General features: G+C 34.0%; 1 long non-coding RNA gene across 1 annotated transcript; it reads right to left on the reverse strand.

The window, feature by feature from the left end:
- Window positions 1–226: 226 nt before the first annotated feature.
- Window positions 227–3,447, reverse strand: LOC125371124. The gene is made up of 2 exons (XR_007217395.1): window positions 2,819–3,447; window positions 227–640 (listed from the first exon to the last, which is right to left on the reverse strand). It is a non-coding gene; the product is annotated as an uncharacterized LOC125371124 (long non-coding RNA).
- Between the last annotated feature and the right edge of the window lie 12,888 nt (window positions 3,448–16,335).

Genomic DNA, 16,335 nt, shown 5'->3' on the forward strand with positions numbered 1-16,335 from the left:
TTTACGTTTAGAGAAACAATCACCTACAGAAAGAATTAGAACACAAAATGTATTTAAAGGTTGTTTTAATGAAAACTAATTTCTTTTACAATCAGATTATAAAATTGTTAATTTATTTCCCAATTTAGTGCATGACATAAATTGGAAGGTTGAGCTATAATGTAGCTTGAGCTTGTCTAGAACCATTGTTGTAGTTAACTATTAATTTCCATTTCAGAGCTAAATAAAATACTAAATATAGTAATTATTGCATGACAAAGCATTGTCCATTTACAATATAAATATAGTTAAGAAAAGGACATGAAAAGAACAAAGGAACATAAGGAAAAAAAAAATGACCGCAAGCAAAGTCTCCATTGGTGCAATCCTTATTGTCATGCTGGTTGTATCCATTGAGGTCGCAGAAGGGTGGAAACTTGAGTCATATACTGCTCCTACTACTGAATCTCATGAAACTTGTTTTAAGCCTTGTTTTGAGTCATGCATACCTCATAAACCTAAATTTATTTGCAAAACTGACTGTGAAGCATCATGTGCTTATAGGAGAAGCTAAACGGTAAGATTTGGTATTTGGTGATCGATATCGATTCTGGATATTTTTGTAGAAGAATATTGCCAAATTGATATTTGTATGCAGATCCTAATAAACAGTGTAAAACTGTGAAAAAACAGAATGTGAAATTGTAAAAGATTAATGCAAGTAATATAAAAGAGACAATTAATATTTGTTCTCTGTTTTATTATATTATATTAGTTACCTTTTGATATTTTTTAAAAGATTATCATTTTAATTTGTAAGTTTATATTAAAAAGTTTAATTTTAGTTAAATAATCATTAAATAGATCAGGTTAACTATTATTTTTCTCTTGATTGTTTGCAAATTGTCTATTACGTAAATTGTCCCTTATATTTTATTTATTACATCAAAACACCCTAGTGTTATAATCATACTAACTATTACCTCTTCTATGTGACTGTTAAAATTAAAAATATTTCCACTGATAAAAGTAAAAATATTCAATGTGATCATTATATTATCAACTACCAAACTCGAAATTAATTTTTAATCAAATTAGGATAAACTTTTAAGTTTAGCGAAAATCAATTTAATGGCCAACAAATATGACGAATTATTATTTCTTTACTTGCTCCAACTTTTAGCACAATTGATTTTAATGAAATTTAAACATTTTTAAAGCACTTATATTTACCAACAATTTGAATTTCTAAAATTATTTATTTTCAAATTAACAAAATAAAATAAATAATTTAAGTTAAAATTATTTTTATTATTAGTTTTATCAAATACTAGAATTGTAATTTTAATAAAAAGTTTAAGGATTAAATTAAATTTATTATCAACTTAGTCCTTTGACTATATCCACTTTAGGTGGACAAGGTAGCAATTAGTTTTTTAAAATGCAAGAGGATTCTAGCACAATAAACAAAATATAGGAGGTAACTTATATATTACACTAAGAACTAGAGAGTAACTAATATTTAATTTGATCTATTTGATAATTATTTAATCAAAATTTCAGGGAAGTGCCTTTAATATAAAAAGAAATTATAATTTTAACTTGTCTGGGGGGTACGTATAAAATGAAAAAAATACAAGAGCTATATAATAAGTACTCCAATATAAGATTATCACATGACCAATATCAGTTCAAGTAGCATGTATTAGTGCCCAAAATTAAATTTATTTTGGTCAGACAACAATAATTATATTGTAAAGGATTAACTATAGCCTTTAGCTTGAATGTGATTCTCAATATGTTTCTCTCTTTCAACAAATGATTAAGGATGTTCCATGGATACTTCAGGAGAAGTGGATTAGTTGTGCTTCTTTTTTAGCTCAGATGGATTTTTAGGCGAGCCATATTTTTCGTTAAGGAATTAAGGTGGCTGGTGCATTGGCTAGAGTTGGAGTTGCCACTCTTTCAGTTTCTGAGTGGTTTTCCTCGCCAGATTTTTGTTCTTGTTTGGTTTATGACGACGTTTGTTTGAGGGAGAATTTCATATTTTGTTAGCTTTTACCCATTTATGAGGAATAAACATAATTTAGAAATAATCTTAAATCCTATTCCCTAATAATCTTTAACTAACATCTAATATCTAATATTTAATTCTAACTCTAATTTTATTTTAATATAATTCTATTAATTATTTTTATATTTCGGTTAATTAATTTTTCTAAAATTTGGCAACATTTTCTTTATAAATCGGACTAATTCTTTCCGTAAAACGGGTTCAAATTCCTACAAGAAATAGACAATCCATAAAAATTATCCATCCGAAACCTCTAAAATTTTTATTTAATCCAATCTCTCTTTGAACAATATAATTTATTATTCATAAATGTCTAATGACTATTTATAACCCATCTAGATATTTCTCTAGCACATGAAATTTCATTATAATTATTTCCTTCCAAACAGTTCAATAACTAGATCAATAATTATTATTATTCCTATTTATTTATTTTTCAATATTAATACCAACTATTATAATTAACTTAAGTACTTATATATAATAATTGATCTACCTCAAAATTCAAGTATCATACTTAACAATAATTATCTCATGCTAACAATACTATTTATAGTATAGCTAACATTAATTCTACTTATTTTTCTAATCACTTAAATAGATTTTTTAATATATTTATTTTAACAAAATTAATATAATATTCTACCTCCTTAAGTTAAAGCATAATCTAGCATTTCTTCAAATAATATCATTATTCTAATTAATAATTATATATATAAACAATAGAAGTTTGATTAAATTAACAATAGACGGTTAATATTTTACCTAGACGCGCAAAACATCAGTAAACCCATCATTAGTCGTCGGTGTCCGATTGACAATCCGAGAACGTCTACGGACTTGTGTTGAAGTCTAGATTATGATTTCGGTGTTTGATTTGCAGTTCAAGTCACAGACTAGTCACAAAACACTGACACAATTTCAGCCGTTGATTTTCCAAGGGAAAGCTTGTAGAGAGTAGAGTTCTCCATGTATTCTGATCAACCATAACTTGCCGGAAGTGGCAGAAAATGAGAAAAACCGAACTATGGTTGATTCTCTCTCTCTCATCGCCACACTCTATTTCTGGTGGGATTAGATGATGCCATTGTCAATTAAAGAAAGCCCACTTGATGGTCGTTCATTTAAGACTGAAATCAAGGCTCATCATCGTCGGAGAAAGAAGAATCAAAGGTTCAAATTCTCATTAAATTCTCTCACCACCCCAAACCATCACTAAAAGATCGGTCTCTTCCTTCTCTTTCCACAGACACCTACCACGCCCTCTAATTTCTTCTAGAATATATTCTACCATTTTTTGTCAAATAAAGGAATAAATAAAAAATATAAAGAGTTGTATTATTTTCCCTTGGAAGAAGAAGATTCTTTGTTTTTGAACAAATCTCTATCTGTGTCCTTTTAATTAATTTCCTTTTTCTAGAGTTCTTTATAAACTTCTCTTACTCTTTACTCCCTTCTCATAGATCCTTCTTTCCTTTTTATTATCTTTCCCCTAGAGACTTTCTATTAGACCCTTAAACTTATTTGTGTTATCTCAATTAAGCCTCTAATTGGTATTTTCGGGCCAAAATAGAATTATTAAAGATATGAAAAAACATATTTAGCCTTATCTTTTAATGGTAGAATTATAAGAATACCCTTACTGACATAATTAATTACCAAATATCAACAATGATATTTTCTATTTAAACTCCATATTAAATCAAACTTTAATGTTAACTCCTTTGCAAAAATAAATATTAATTCAGTCTTAGTACCTATTGATTTAATCAATCAAATACATAAAATTCAAATACTTAGATTATTTCTATCATGTGACACTTTAAAAACTAAAATTAAATCCTTTATTAACTCTTATATTTTAAATCATTTTCTAAAAATAATACGTCTCCAAATATACAATTCATCTATTAAAAGAAAATGATAATATATATATATATATATATATATATATATATATATATATATATATATATATATATATATATACTTATAATATAGGGTAAAGTTCAAAAACTAACACATGGTTTGACGCTTTTACACTTAAGGGACATGTATTTTTGTATTAAATGAGTAATATTTGTTTTATTTTTTAAGTATTTTTAGGTATATTCAACATATTTTTTATTTTTTAGTTATTAATAGAAATATAAATTTTGATAATATAAGTATTTTTAAGTAATTTAGTACCCGATTACATATTTTGTAATTATAACAAATTGTTAAGACATTTAATTTTTTAAATTTTAATCAAATTTAAGAAATTATTTTTAAATAAAATTTTAATATATTTATGAAATCTATAATAAATTGTTAGATGCCACATTACTTATAAAATCATGGTTCATGTTAAGTACATGCAAAACTATATAAAAATAAAGTACGTGGTACTCTTTTGATACAAAAAATATCTTCATTCCTCAAGTGAAAAACGCCAAACCACCGGACAGTTTTTGAACTTTACATTATTATATATATATATATATATATATATATATATATATATATATATATATATATATATATATATATATATATATATATATTAATTAAATAAATTATTAAGTATATAATCATATTTCATCACTCTCTCTCCTTGTAAGTAAAATATAAATTTGTATTAAAATGGTTCTATTCTATTATTTAAATGTATAAAGAAAGGTAAGATATTTTCAATCATTCTTTCAGTATTTCTGAAACGATCAATCTTCGTTTTCTAAAATGATACTTTACAATATATTTCTTATTGTTAGACCATATGAAAGTTAATTTTGGGCCTAATAGGTGTGAGTTGAACTGATACTCGTCAATTAATAATTTTTTATTAGGGTAATTAATATATAACTCTTCTATAGTTTTATATTTTTTTTACGCAAAGTCATTTTGTTGGAATTTCATTAAATAACTATTCAATAGATTGGATTAAATATTATATACTTTCTAATATTTAGTTTAAATACCAGCTGCCCCTATGTATTGTTTATTGTACTAGAATCCTCTTGCATTTTGTAAAACTGATTGCTAATCCCTCTGTCTAAAGTTAATACAGTTAAGGGATTAAATTGATAAATAAATATACTTTAATCCTTGAACTTCTTATTAAAATTATAATTCTAGCGTTTAATAAAATTAATAGTAAAAATAATTTTTTAAATGAAGTATTTTATTTTGATAATATAAAACTAAATCATATAGACATTCAAATTGTTGATAAATATAAATACTTGTAACAGTTCCTTTTTTCTTTTTTCTTAATTGTATTTATATCGTAAATAACAGTTCCCTTTTTCTGCAATAGTTACTATATTTAGTACTTTATTTAGCTATGAATGGAAATTAATAATTGACTATATCAATGGTTCTAGACAAGTTCAAGCTACATTCTAGCTCGACCTTCCAATCTATGTCATGCATTAAATTGGAAAAAAGAATAATAATTTATAAGTCAATTATTATAATAAAAAATAGTTTTAATTAAAACCTTCTAAGACATTTTGCATTTTAATTCTTTTTTAGGGATTGTTTCTCTAAACACAAAATACCAAGAAAATAACAATTTATTTAATTTATTTATAATTTATATTTAATTATGAAAATCTAAAATAGAAAATAGCCAATTAAAAGGAAGTCTTTTCCAATTCTGATATAATGATTATCAACTATTAAAATTCAGGAGAAGGTACAATTTGACCCCTTAATGTTTTGCTTCATGGCTCACATATGCCTTTAAAGTAAATTTTAGGATAAATAACTTAAAGAATGATATATAAACTCCTTTATGAAGTTTATGACATATTGATGTTATTGAATGAGAAAAATAGCTGAGGGGGACTTGATAAATGGGCTTGGGTAGGACTCATCCCAAAAGTTAGCTCAAAGAAAGAGGGTGCCTAATCCACTTATATATATTATAACAGCCCAGTAACCAAGCGATGTGGGATAAATACAACTTCTAACACCCTCCCTCACTCTTAGCGTGACATGCAAACGGGCTGGGACCAAACCCACCATCACAGACAAAATTCTGGCACTGATACCATGATAAATAGGCTTCGGTAGAACTCATCCCAAAAGCTAGCTCAAAGGAAGAGGGTGCCCAATCCACTTATATACATTATAACAGCCCAGTAACCAAGCGATGTGGGATAAATACAACTTCTAACAGGACATATGTAGGGGCTTTTCAATGATATCATCCAAAGAATTCTCATCTTAGAACACTTTCAAATTTTAGAACTTAATTTCAAGAAAATGAATAAAAATAACAACATCAACACAATAAAACTCATAATCTTTCACCTTTCATGAATCCATAAAACTCCATCTTCTCATCATCATTAGCTTTGGTTACTCTTTGTAGTTACTTTCTTTAGATCAGCTTTCACTTTCACTTTTTTCTCCACTACTATCCCCACCGTCGCCACTAGCACATCCTCTGCCACTTCCACTACTTCCACCATTTCTCTCCCACTCTCTTTCATTACTGCCTTATTCCATGATGCTTCAACTTCCAACACCACCACCCTTCACATGTAGATGGTATTTGGACTTACAAATGTTAATTCCCATAAGGAAGCACAATTGACACAATCAACTAAGAGGCGACTTCAATCAGAAGAAGAAGAAAGAAAGAAACCCCACTTGAGAAATCAAGATCCTCAATACTATAACAACAACCAAAACTCCAGTTCTAAACCATCAACAAAAATATTACACAAATGAAAAATCTTGATAAAATCATTTGAAGAAATAAAATCCAATCTATGACAAATAGGGTAAAAAAGAAAAGAACATACCTTGAACTAGACCGAGTACAAATTTGAGAGTAAAGAGTGACATAATGGCAAAAATGAGTGACATTATAATAGCAAAAATATTCAAAACATCTGAACTATAAAGAGGAATAGAAGATCTATTAAATGGGTATAGTAAAAATATTCAAAGTAAGCTTAGACTCAAGTTCTTGAAAGGTTTTAATCGGATATGAGATTAGACTTGATTGCTCTAATGGGTCAAAACAAATGGAGGTGGGTCAATGGATGAACATTGGTTAAAAATTATCAATTTAGCTATGATTTAGCAAATTGAGTACAATTTTAGCCTAATTGAGTTGTTTGTCAAAACTAAGCAACTTGACAGTGATATTGACCGTAATTAGAAAATGAAAAATCCAAATTGATGGGTCTTAATGCCACATTATTTATGCACGTTACTTAATTTTGAATTCTTATTTTCTAAATTGCGTCCATGTTTGTTAATTTTGACTATCAACTCAATTTAGCCGAAATTGCACTTAATAGGCCAAATCATGGCTAAATTGATAATTTCAAAAGAATTGGCCAAAAGAGAAAACTACCACAAAAGTTTAGATTTGTTCAAACTGTTAGGCCAGAAAATAAAGTAAATAAATATTGAATCTTTCTATGTATTAGAGTAAAAAATTATAAAGAAAGATATATTACCGTGTGCTTTTGCTTGTTAGCTTAATCTATTACCATATGGATTATCTTGCACAGTCAAGGTTATTATAAAGTTGGTTACTCGACATTAGAGATGGAGAAAAGGTCATGCATGTATTTGTACACGAGTTTAATAGAGAAGGTGAGAGGACTTTTAGCGACGAGTTCTTATATAATGAGAATTTGGTGGAAATTGAAGATTCTTTAAGACATTTTAAAATTAAACCTTTTTCTTTCTCACATTTGCGCTTTTTTTGCCAATCTAAATCCTTATTTCTTTTTCCTCCTTTATTCTTCTCAATGAATCCCTCATTTTTTGTCTTAAAAAATTCAAGATTCGTCACCCAAAGTATTTTACGACCAAATAATTTCATTGATAGCTTGGTTGAAAAAATGCGATAGCTAAAGACATATAATGACAAATAATTAACTTTGTCCTCAAAAGTGTAGTTATACGCAATGAAGCCTAGTTTCGTTCCTAGATATGAAATAATAAGCGATGGAATAATCGTCCTTCAAAGTGGAAAGGAATTGTTGGTTGTACATTATTATTATCGCAAATTCAAATAGTCTTTAGTGATGAAGTACTTGTGGTCGTACTTGTTAAGTAATTAAGGACCAATTATTTTCGTCCTTACTAAACTTATAGGAGACAATATTTGCAATTTGATCGTTGAAATCTCAAAGAACGCATAGTCATGTATTGCAATGGCCCTATCTAAACTAGGTCTAACTATTTGATTTTTCATCTTCACTATCCCGGACCGTGGAGTCTAGCAATATAAAGCTCTAACTGTTACAACTTCTATTCTGATCCAACTCATAATTATCGTACATAACACTAGTGGATAAAAAAAAGAATGAGGATGTAATATCTGTGAATTTAAATTTTAATTGCTTTAATTTTTATCGAGTAATTTGATAAATTTTTAAATTTATATTATGTTAATTATTGATGAGTCAATATTTTATATTTATAAATAAATAAATAATAAATAAAAATAAAAAAATAATTAGGTGAAGGGTGTCATTGAAGCAACTTCCTTGAGGGGGGACTCATTTGTATTTTTCCATCTTTTATTATTAAATAAAAAATATAACAAAATTTTTATTTTTCTTCCCTCCCCTCTTTCTTCTCCTTCCTCATCACCATCTTCCTCCTTCTCCCTCACTCCCTCCCATTTTTGCCATCGCCTGCCACCGCTCCCTCATGTCGCTGCTTCTCCTCCTTTCCCCTCCCTCGCAGGCGACGCCATCTTCTCCTCATTCCTTGCTGTTGTCATGTTTAGGAGGAAGGGAAGTCTCCTCCCTTGCTGCCGACACTAGACTAATTGCCCGCCGTCCACCTACCGCCTGTCTGATGCTAGAAATAAGCTCCCCACCGTCAATAACTTCAAGGCAGCCCCTTCCCACCGTGTTCGGAATGTCTTCCTCACGGATCCTCAACTGATGATACCCTGATCATAAATCAATCTTGGAGAAGCATGCGGGTCCTTGAAGCTGATTGAATAGATCATCGATGTGAGAAAGCAAATACTTGTTATGAACTGTCGTTTTATTCAGTTGTCGGTATTCAATACAGAGGCGCAAGGTACCATCCTTCTTCTTCACGAACAAAACAGGAGCATCCCATGGAGACGTACTAGGTCTGATAAAACTCTTATCCAAGAGGTCTTGTAACTGCTCCTTTAACTCCTTTAACTCGGTTGGTGCCATTCAGTAGGGTGACAAGGAAATAGTACCACATCGATGCAAAACTCTATCTCTCTATTAGGCGGTAATTCTGGTAGCTCTTCTGGAAATACATTGGGAAACTCGCAGACCACCTGAACATCCTCAATGCTATCTTTTTCTACCGTGGTATCCCTGACTAAAGCTAGATATCCCTGACACCTACGGTGAAGTATCCATCTAGCTGTAATGGTTGACATGAGATTCGATAGAGTAGGTACCTGCTCGCCTTTAAAATAAAACTCTTGAGTCCCTCGAGATTCAAAAAGTTACTTGCTTATCCCGACAGTCCAACATGACATAATGCATAGCTAACCAATCCATTCTCAAAATTACATCAAAATCCATTATGTCCAACAGAATTAAATTGGCAACCAAAACTGTCACTGGACACAACGGAAACACAATATCGGTCTTCAAGGCGTCACTTAATGGCATAGTGACCGATATAGGAATCTGATGTCTAACTGGTTGAACATCCAACCTTAAAGTAAAACTAGGCGATACAAAGGAATGGATAGCACTAGGGTCTAACAAAACTCTAGCCTCAGAATAGCAAACAACAATAATACCCGACACCATAGCATTAGAGGCTTGTGCATCCTAATGAGTGAGAGTGAACACTCTCGCCTACTAATAGCCTGACTGTTGAGAGCCTGAAACCTAACTCTGAACTCTGCTCCCTGATCAGCCTCCCATAGGCCTACCTCCAAAGCCACAGCTCTACTGGCCAACAAACTGAGATCTAGCCTGAGAATATCTAGGAGCTGAAGGAAAAGCTGGTCGGGTCGCACTAGCAGACGAGCCTTGAGGGAAAGTTGGCTAACTGAAGTAGTGAGGACATGATCGAGCCATATGACCCATTTCACCACACCTGAAACAGGCTCCGCTAGAAACTAGGCACGGTCCCTGATGTGACCTACCGCATATCTAACAGGTGCTGGCTCCAGAACTCTGCCCACTACCAGTGAAGCCCTGCCCTAGCCTGAATCCTCTACTACCCTTTCGGCTATGTCTACCCTTCTTGTGAGTATGGTAGCCTCTCTGCCCGGCCTGCTGGTCGGAACCCCCAGAGTAGCCTCCACTACTATAATACGACACACCTAGGTGTGTACTAGCTTGACCCTCAAACTTGGTCTTCTTTTTCTTGCCATCATCAGTCCCCTGGCCAAATCCTCTCAGGGTCATCTCCATCTGCCTGGCCATATCAGTCACCTCTAGAAAGCTACTCCTCCTAGACTGAACCAAGGAGACAAACTCTAGACCAAGTCCTGAAATATACTTGTTGTTCTTCTACTGCTCAATCCCTACAACATATACTCAACTGCACAAACTGCCTAGTGTACTCTGCCACTGATAGGTCTCCTTTAACTAGCCTCTCGAACCTCTCTCTGTACTCCTGCCTTACAATGAAAGGGATGAAGTACTCCTCGAATCTATCCCCAAACTGTCTCCATGACAACCCATCCAAAAAGGGGGTGAATGTAATCCCTGAACTACTGAGATGCTACCCTCTTAAAAAAAACCGGCCATCTCAATGGTCCTCTTATTTGAACAGTGAAAATTTGATGGCCTCTTCTCTACCTCATCCAAGAAGTCCAAAGGGTCCCCAGATACCCCATCAAACTCCATGGGTTTCAACTTAGTATACTCAAACATGGGAACCTCGTCTGGATTCCTTATACCGGACCCACTACTACAGCTCCCTGAACCCTGGGCAGCCTGCTGCTGCTAAAAAGCCAATAACTGCTCTAAAGCCCTTTGCATCCCAGTCATATCGGCTACAAACACTTCAACTAGGACTCCACCAGCACTGTGTGCTTCCTAAGCCTCACCCTGATCTGGTTGGGTTGCCGCTTGTGGCCTACCTCGCCTCCTAGTATCACGAGCTAGGACTGGTGGGGCCAACTGGGTGGAAAATCATCTTGGGCCTTTTGGGCCGCTTGAGTTCTCAGCATAGCAAAGGCTGAAAATAAATAGCAAGATATCAGACCCAACAGACTCTCTAATATATAGCACAAAAACTAGAATCAATGAAATATGCAAGGACAAACTCGATCCTAACTCCAAAACTAGTTAAAGAAGCTAACCTAGGTCGAAGGAAATTTGAACTTAGGCTTTGATACCAAGTTTGTCAGGATCCAATTTGTGGGCCCGTGACCAGCACTAGGGAATGGGTAGGCTTAAGGTCACCAAAACCCATACTAAGCCTGATTAATCAATAATTCAAATATACATATACATACTATTAAACCAACCCAACATGTCATTCACAAATCTCAAACTGGATATTGACCAAATTCAAACATAATATGCCAGGTACACTACTATGGAGAGTCTAGAATTTTAAATAATTCAAAATGTAAAAGTAGAAATTAATTACAAAAAGCCCGAAGTATGAGGAAGGCAGGCTATCAAGCGAAAGACGACGGAGAACCTAATTGTCACCTGAAAAAAATTTAAAATTGAGACTGTCAGCCTCGAGAGTGAGTTAAAATCATATAATCCTTGAACAAATAAAATCTTCTCAATGAAATATTTATTTAATCAAAATAACATATCATATGATATTAATACATGTGTGATATGCCATAAATTCAGAAAAATACAATTTATATGTTTATGGGACGAGTGCCTCAGCAGAACCCTAACCTTAATACTAGTAGCCTTTCGACTCTCTTATTCCAATAAGTCTGGCGCCCAGAGAGCGTAGCTCAACTAGGGCCCTTAAATCTAGCATGGACACTTCATTCCTAAATAAGCTAGCACTTAGAGAGCAAAGCTCGACCAGGGACATTCCTCCGGAAGTCAAATTTTTACAGCCTAGAGAGTTGTACTCGACCAGGGCAAATCCCAATAGTAACCTTTTACTACCTGTCTCTGTAATAGTACAGGTGCGCAAGCGATCCTGATGTAATCCATCAGGTGGCATGTTCTACTGCTGCCTCATCCCAAAATTTCAATCATAGTATCAAATAATAATTATAAATAGTATAAATTGTAAGCAAACATAAACTATTCAATAACATATTAAGAATTAAAGTTGAATAGACTCAAGTGTAGCAAACATGCAAATTATGTGTAATCATAATAATAATAATAAAAAAACAATAAATATGATAGCAAAAATAATGATAATGTAATACCCCGAATTTTTATATATTTAATAATGAGTTTTTATTTAAGTTAATTTTAGTTTTATTTTTATTCGGTTTAATTAGTTTGATTTTTAAGGAGTTAATTAAATAAATTATTTGAGGTATAATTTATATTTTTATTTAGTTATTCAAATTTTCTCCAAATGCATATTTATATAAATAAAATTATATATTGAAAAATTATGATAGAAATTGTAAGGGATGTTTTTATAAAGGAATTTTGAGAAAATTGGTATTATAATTGATTAGTAGTATTAAATTTTGAATTGAAAATTAATTATTTAATTTAATTGTGTATTTTCAATAATTCGTATTTGGCCCAAATTAAATAGTTAAGGGTTTAATTGAAAGGATAAAGGAAAGTTTATGGGTTAAATTGAAATTCTGCAGGATGAGATTGTAAGTAATTAAGAAAGTAGAAGGATCAAATTGTAATAAGAAAAAGTTCAGGGGTCAAATGTCGGTATTGAAAGGAAAGAAAATCGGGGAGAGAGAAAAGAAAGAAGGAAGAAGAAGGAAGGGAAGAAAGGGAGGAGAGAGAGGCGTGGCGTCCATGGTGGACTGGAGGAGGCCGAGGGCGGCGTTGGCGTCGGAAGAGCGCACGTCAACGAGCACGATGGTGGCGATGGGCGGTGGCGGCATCGGCGGTAGTCGCAAAGAAGGCAGCGGCTTCCGGCGCCATTCCTGCTTCGTACCCTTCCTACCGATCTCGGTGGCGATCAGCTCCCCTTGGAGAGAGCTTCCTTTTGGCGGCAGCGGCGTCGGTTTTGGTGGCCGGAGGAGAGAGTTCTAGCGAAGTGGTGGCAGCCGTGTTTTCTGGTTTTTTCGGCGAGCTCCGGCGGAGGACGGACGATCGGAGGACGTATCCCGACTCTCCTCAGCTCAAGCTTTGAAATGGCACCGGTTTGGTGGCGATCGGGCTCCGTTTGCAAATCGACGGACGTGATCGTCCGCAAATTTCTCCGGATGATCGGGTGTCAGATCGAAAAATCAGAATCAGGGATCGTCACAGCGCGTCGTTGTGAGTCCGATGGTGTGTCTAGATTGTCGATCGAACTCCGGCGGCCGGAGGCGAGTCGACCAAGCATCTCGGTAATTTTCTCTGGCCGTTGATCTTGGAAATCCTTTGATTTTAAATTTGTGTTTATTGGGTTATATTGAGTACTTGATGATATTTGTGAGTCAAAAATAATTTTCTGTCAGTTTGTCTGCCTTGTGTTTTATGCTGTGTGGCGGAGTCGGGAAATAGTGAAGTTTGGGGACCCGACTCCCGTTGTTTAAATTGTTGGATATTTGGAGTGTTTTTCTGGCAGGTCCTGGACCCGTTTTTAGAGGGGGTAATGTTCGTGTTGTAGGGGAGGTTTTGCCGGATTAGATGATCTGTCTGTTCGGCTCGCTCCAACCGAGGCACCGGAGCAGAGCTAGGAGGTCGCCCAATTCTGTGAGTTAAAGTCATTTAATCATTGCGCTATTGCTAAGTTTGATTTTAATATGCTATTTTGAAAGTTCATGCTTAATATGGTTATTAGTTTCGCAACGTAAATAATTTCACTGAATTATTCGTTATTAAAGGTAATATAAGTATTATTATAGTAATGTTATGATAATACCAAATATTATCAGTTTTCCACATGAGTTGCCTGATGTCTTACTCTTAATTGTTAATTGTTATTTCGATATGGTTGAATGATTTCATTATACAATGATATTTATTATATGTGATGATTTGATTTGGGGATGTGGCTTTACGTAGAACATGCCACTTTGATGGGTTACATCAGATCAAGGCGCACCGATAATGATCATGGACATGTAATCAGATTTTTTTTTATGGGTTTGCCCTGGTCGAGCATGGCTCTCTGGGCGGATTTGTGTAAATTGCCGGAGGTAAGGTCCCTGGTCGAGCATTGCTCTCGGGGCGCTGGCTTATTTGGATACTTAAGTGACGGTGGAGGTAAGGTCCTGGTCGAGCATTGCTCTCGGGGCGCCAATCTTATTGGATTAAGAGAGCCGAATGGCTACTAGATTTCTTATTTGGATACTTAAGTGACCAGACTGGAAGTAAGGTCCCTGGTCGAGTATTGCTCTCGGGGCGCCATTCTTATTGGATTAAGAGAGCCAAATGACTGTTAGAATTTGGGGTTAGGGTTCTACTGAGCCACTCGTCCCGTAAAAGTAAAAATATATTTTTATTTATTCATTTATTTATTTATTATGGTATGATTATAACATGGATTGTATTTACGTGCATGGTTGATATATTGATTCGAATGATTAATATTTTCTGTGAAGAAAGTAATAGGGTATGATTATAGTATGATTGGTATTTATGTGCATGGTTTGATATACTGATTTGAATAATCTATGTTTTCTGAGAAGAATGCAATAGTCCCCAGGTTATTTGATTTTAACTCACTCTAGACCGTACCTCATTCTTCTTTTTCGATTCGTGATCTAGTCCTCTCGCTCTTATTCAAGAACTGACTCCTTCATCATCGGGTGATGTATTTGATTTGGTATGTAAATTGGTAAATCTTAGATTCTCCGCAGTAGTAATATTAGATGTATCAGTTGTAAATTTTCTAAGTTTCAGGTCTCGCCTAGTTTTTCTGGCAGACCGAAGTATTTATGTAGAATGTAGCTGTTAAGATAAATTGTGGCTTTAATAATATTGATTTGAGATGAGATTTGTTTAAATCAGTGAGTGTCAGGCTTACTACGGGTTTCGGTGGCCTTAAGCCTACCCATTCCCTAGTGCCGATCACGTGCCCACGGGTGGGGTCGTGACAAAGTTGGTATCAGAGCTTAGGTTTAGATTTCCTTCGACCTAAGTTAAGATTTGTCTTGGTACTGCGGATTTAGGATCATGTCTGTCTTGTTGTTTTCATTGACTCCAGTGTCTCAGCCTTCTTTGTTGGAGAGTCTGTCATTCTTTTCTTGTAAGCTTGTCTTTGGTGCTGTGCTGAGAATGAGCTTGTAGCGATGGGAAGATCTGAAGCGCAATAGACTCGTGCTGTTTCTTCAAGTGATTAGTGCAGTCCGCCTTTAGAAGCTTTGATTGTTGTTTCGATGGTGGGCACCGCAGTCAGTTTTAGTGTAGAGTGTGGTTGCAGTCGTGTCATGGACTACCTCGTCATCGCATCAGGCATCGTCTTATTGAGTAGCACCTAAGGTAGTGCCTGGGAAGTCGAGCGGATGTCGGCTGTTATGGTTGAATTGGTGATTGTAAGAAGCTTAAGAAAGGTGGTAGGAGTGTTTCGGATGCTCAGAATCTAGAGAAACTTAAGCGAACATTATTTATTTTTCTAAGTAGAACAAGTGTTTTAAAACACAATATTGCGCCTAGTCCTGTAAGAATGCATTATGGCATTTCACTGTTAGGCATGCATAAATTCATTTTAGGACATGCATCATACATCGTGCATTGCAACCCTTGATGATAGGGGTATCATCACCCTGGCGCGCGATATTTTAAAATTTTATATAAAGAAATGGCTAAAGGTTTTACGATTTTATAAAAGTATTTTTCCAAGATAATAAAGCTTTTATCAGTGATGATTATAAAGTAAATAAATAAGTAAATTTTTCAAAGTAAATAGTGTTAGCTTGAGAATTCTCTGGATGACGAGTTGAGTTGTGGAGAGAGTGAGTATGTAAAGCTGCAGGCCCCATGTTAAATAATAAGGGAGGCTTTTGGATTTCAGTCAAGGAGGAATCTTGTGTCAGGATGGCATGGGTTGTGTCAGTTGATGCGATCAGATGGATGTTATATCGAGGATGATGTGATGTAGATGTTAAGAATTTTTCTGTACGTGCAAGGGGCACGTCATTAGGAAGGAAACTTGGTGAGTGGATTTTTGGCAGGATCAGAATTGGCCCTTCTTGTGTGGAAACCCTTGGTTTTGTCGGCAGGTTGGTGAAGTGGAATGTAAGT

Source organism: Ricinus communis, chromosome 9 (assembly GCF_019578655.1).
Source record: "Ricinus communis isolate WT05 ecotype wild-type chromosome 9, ASM1957865v1, whole genome shotgun sequence".
Classification (NCBI taxonomy): Eukaryota; Viridiplantae; Streptophyta; class Magnoliopsida; order Malpighiales; family Euphorbiaceae; genus Ricinus; species Ricinus communis.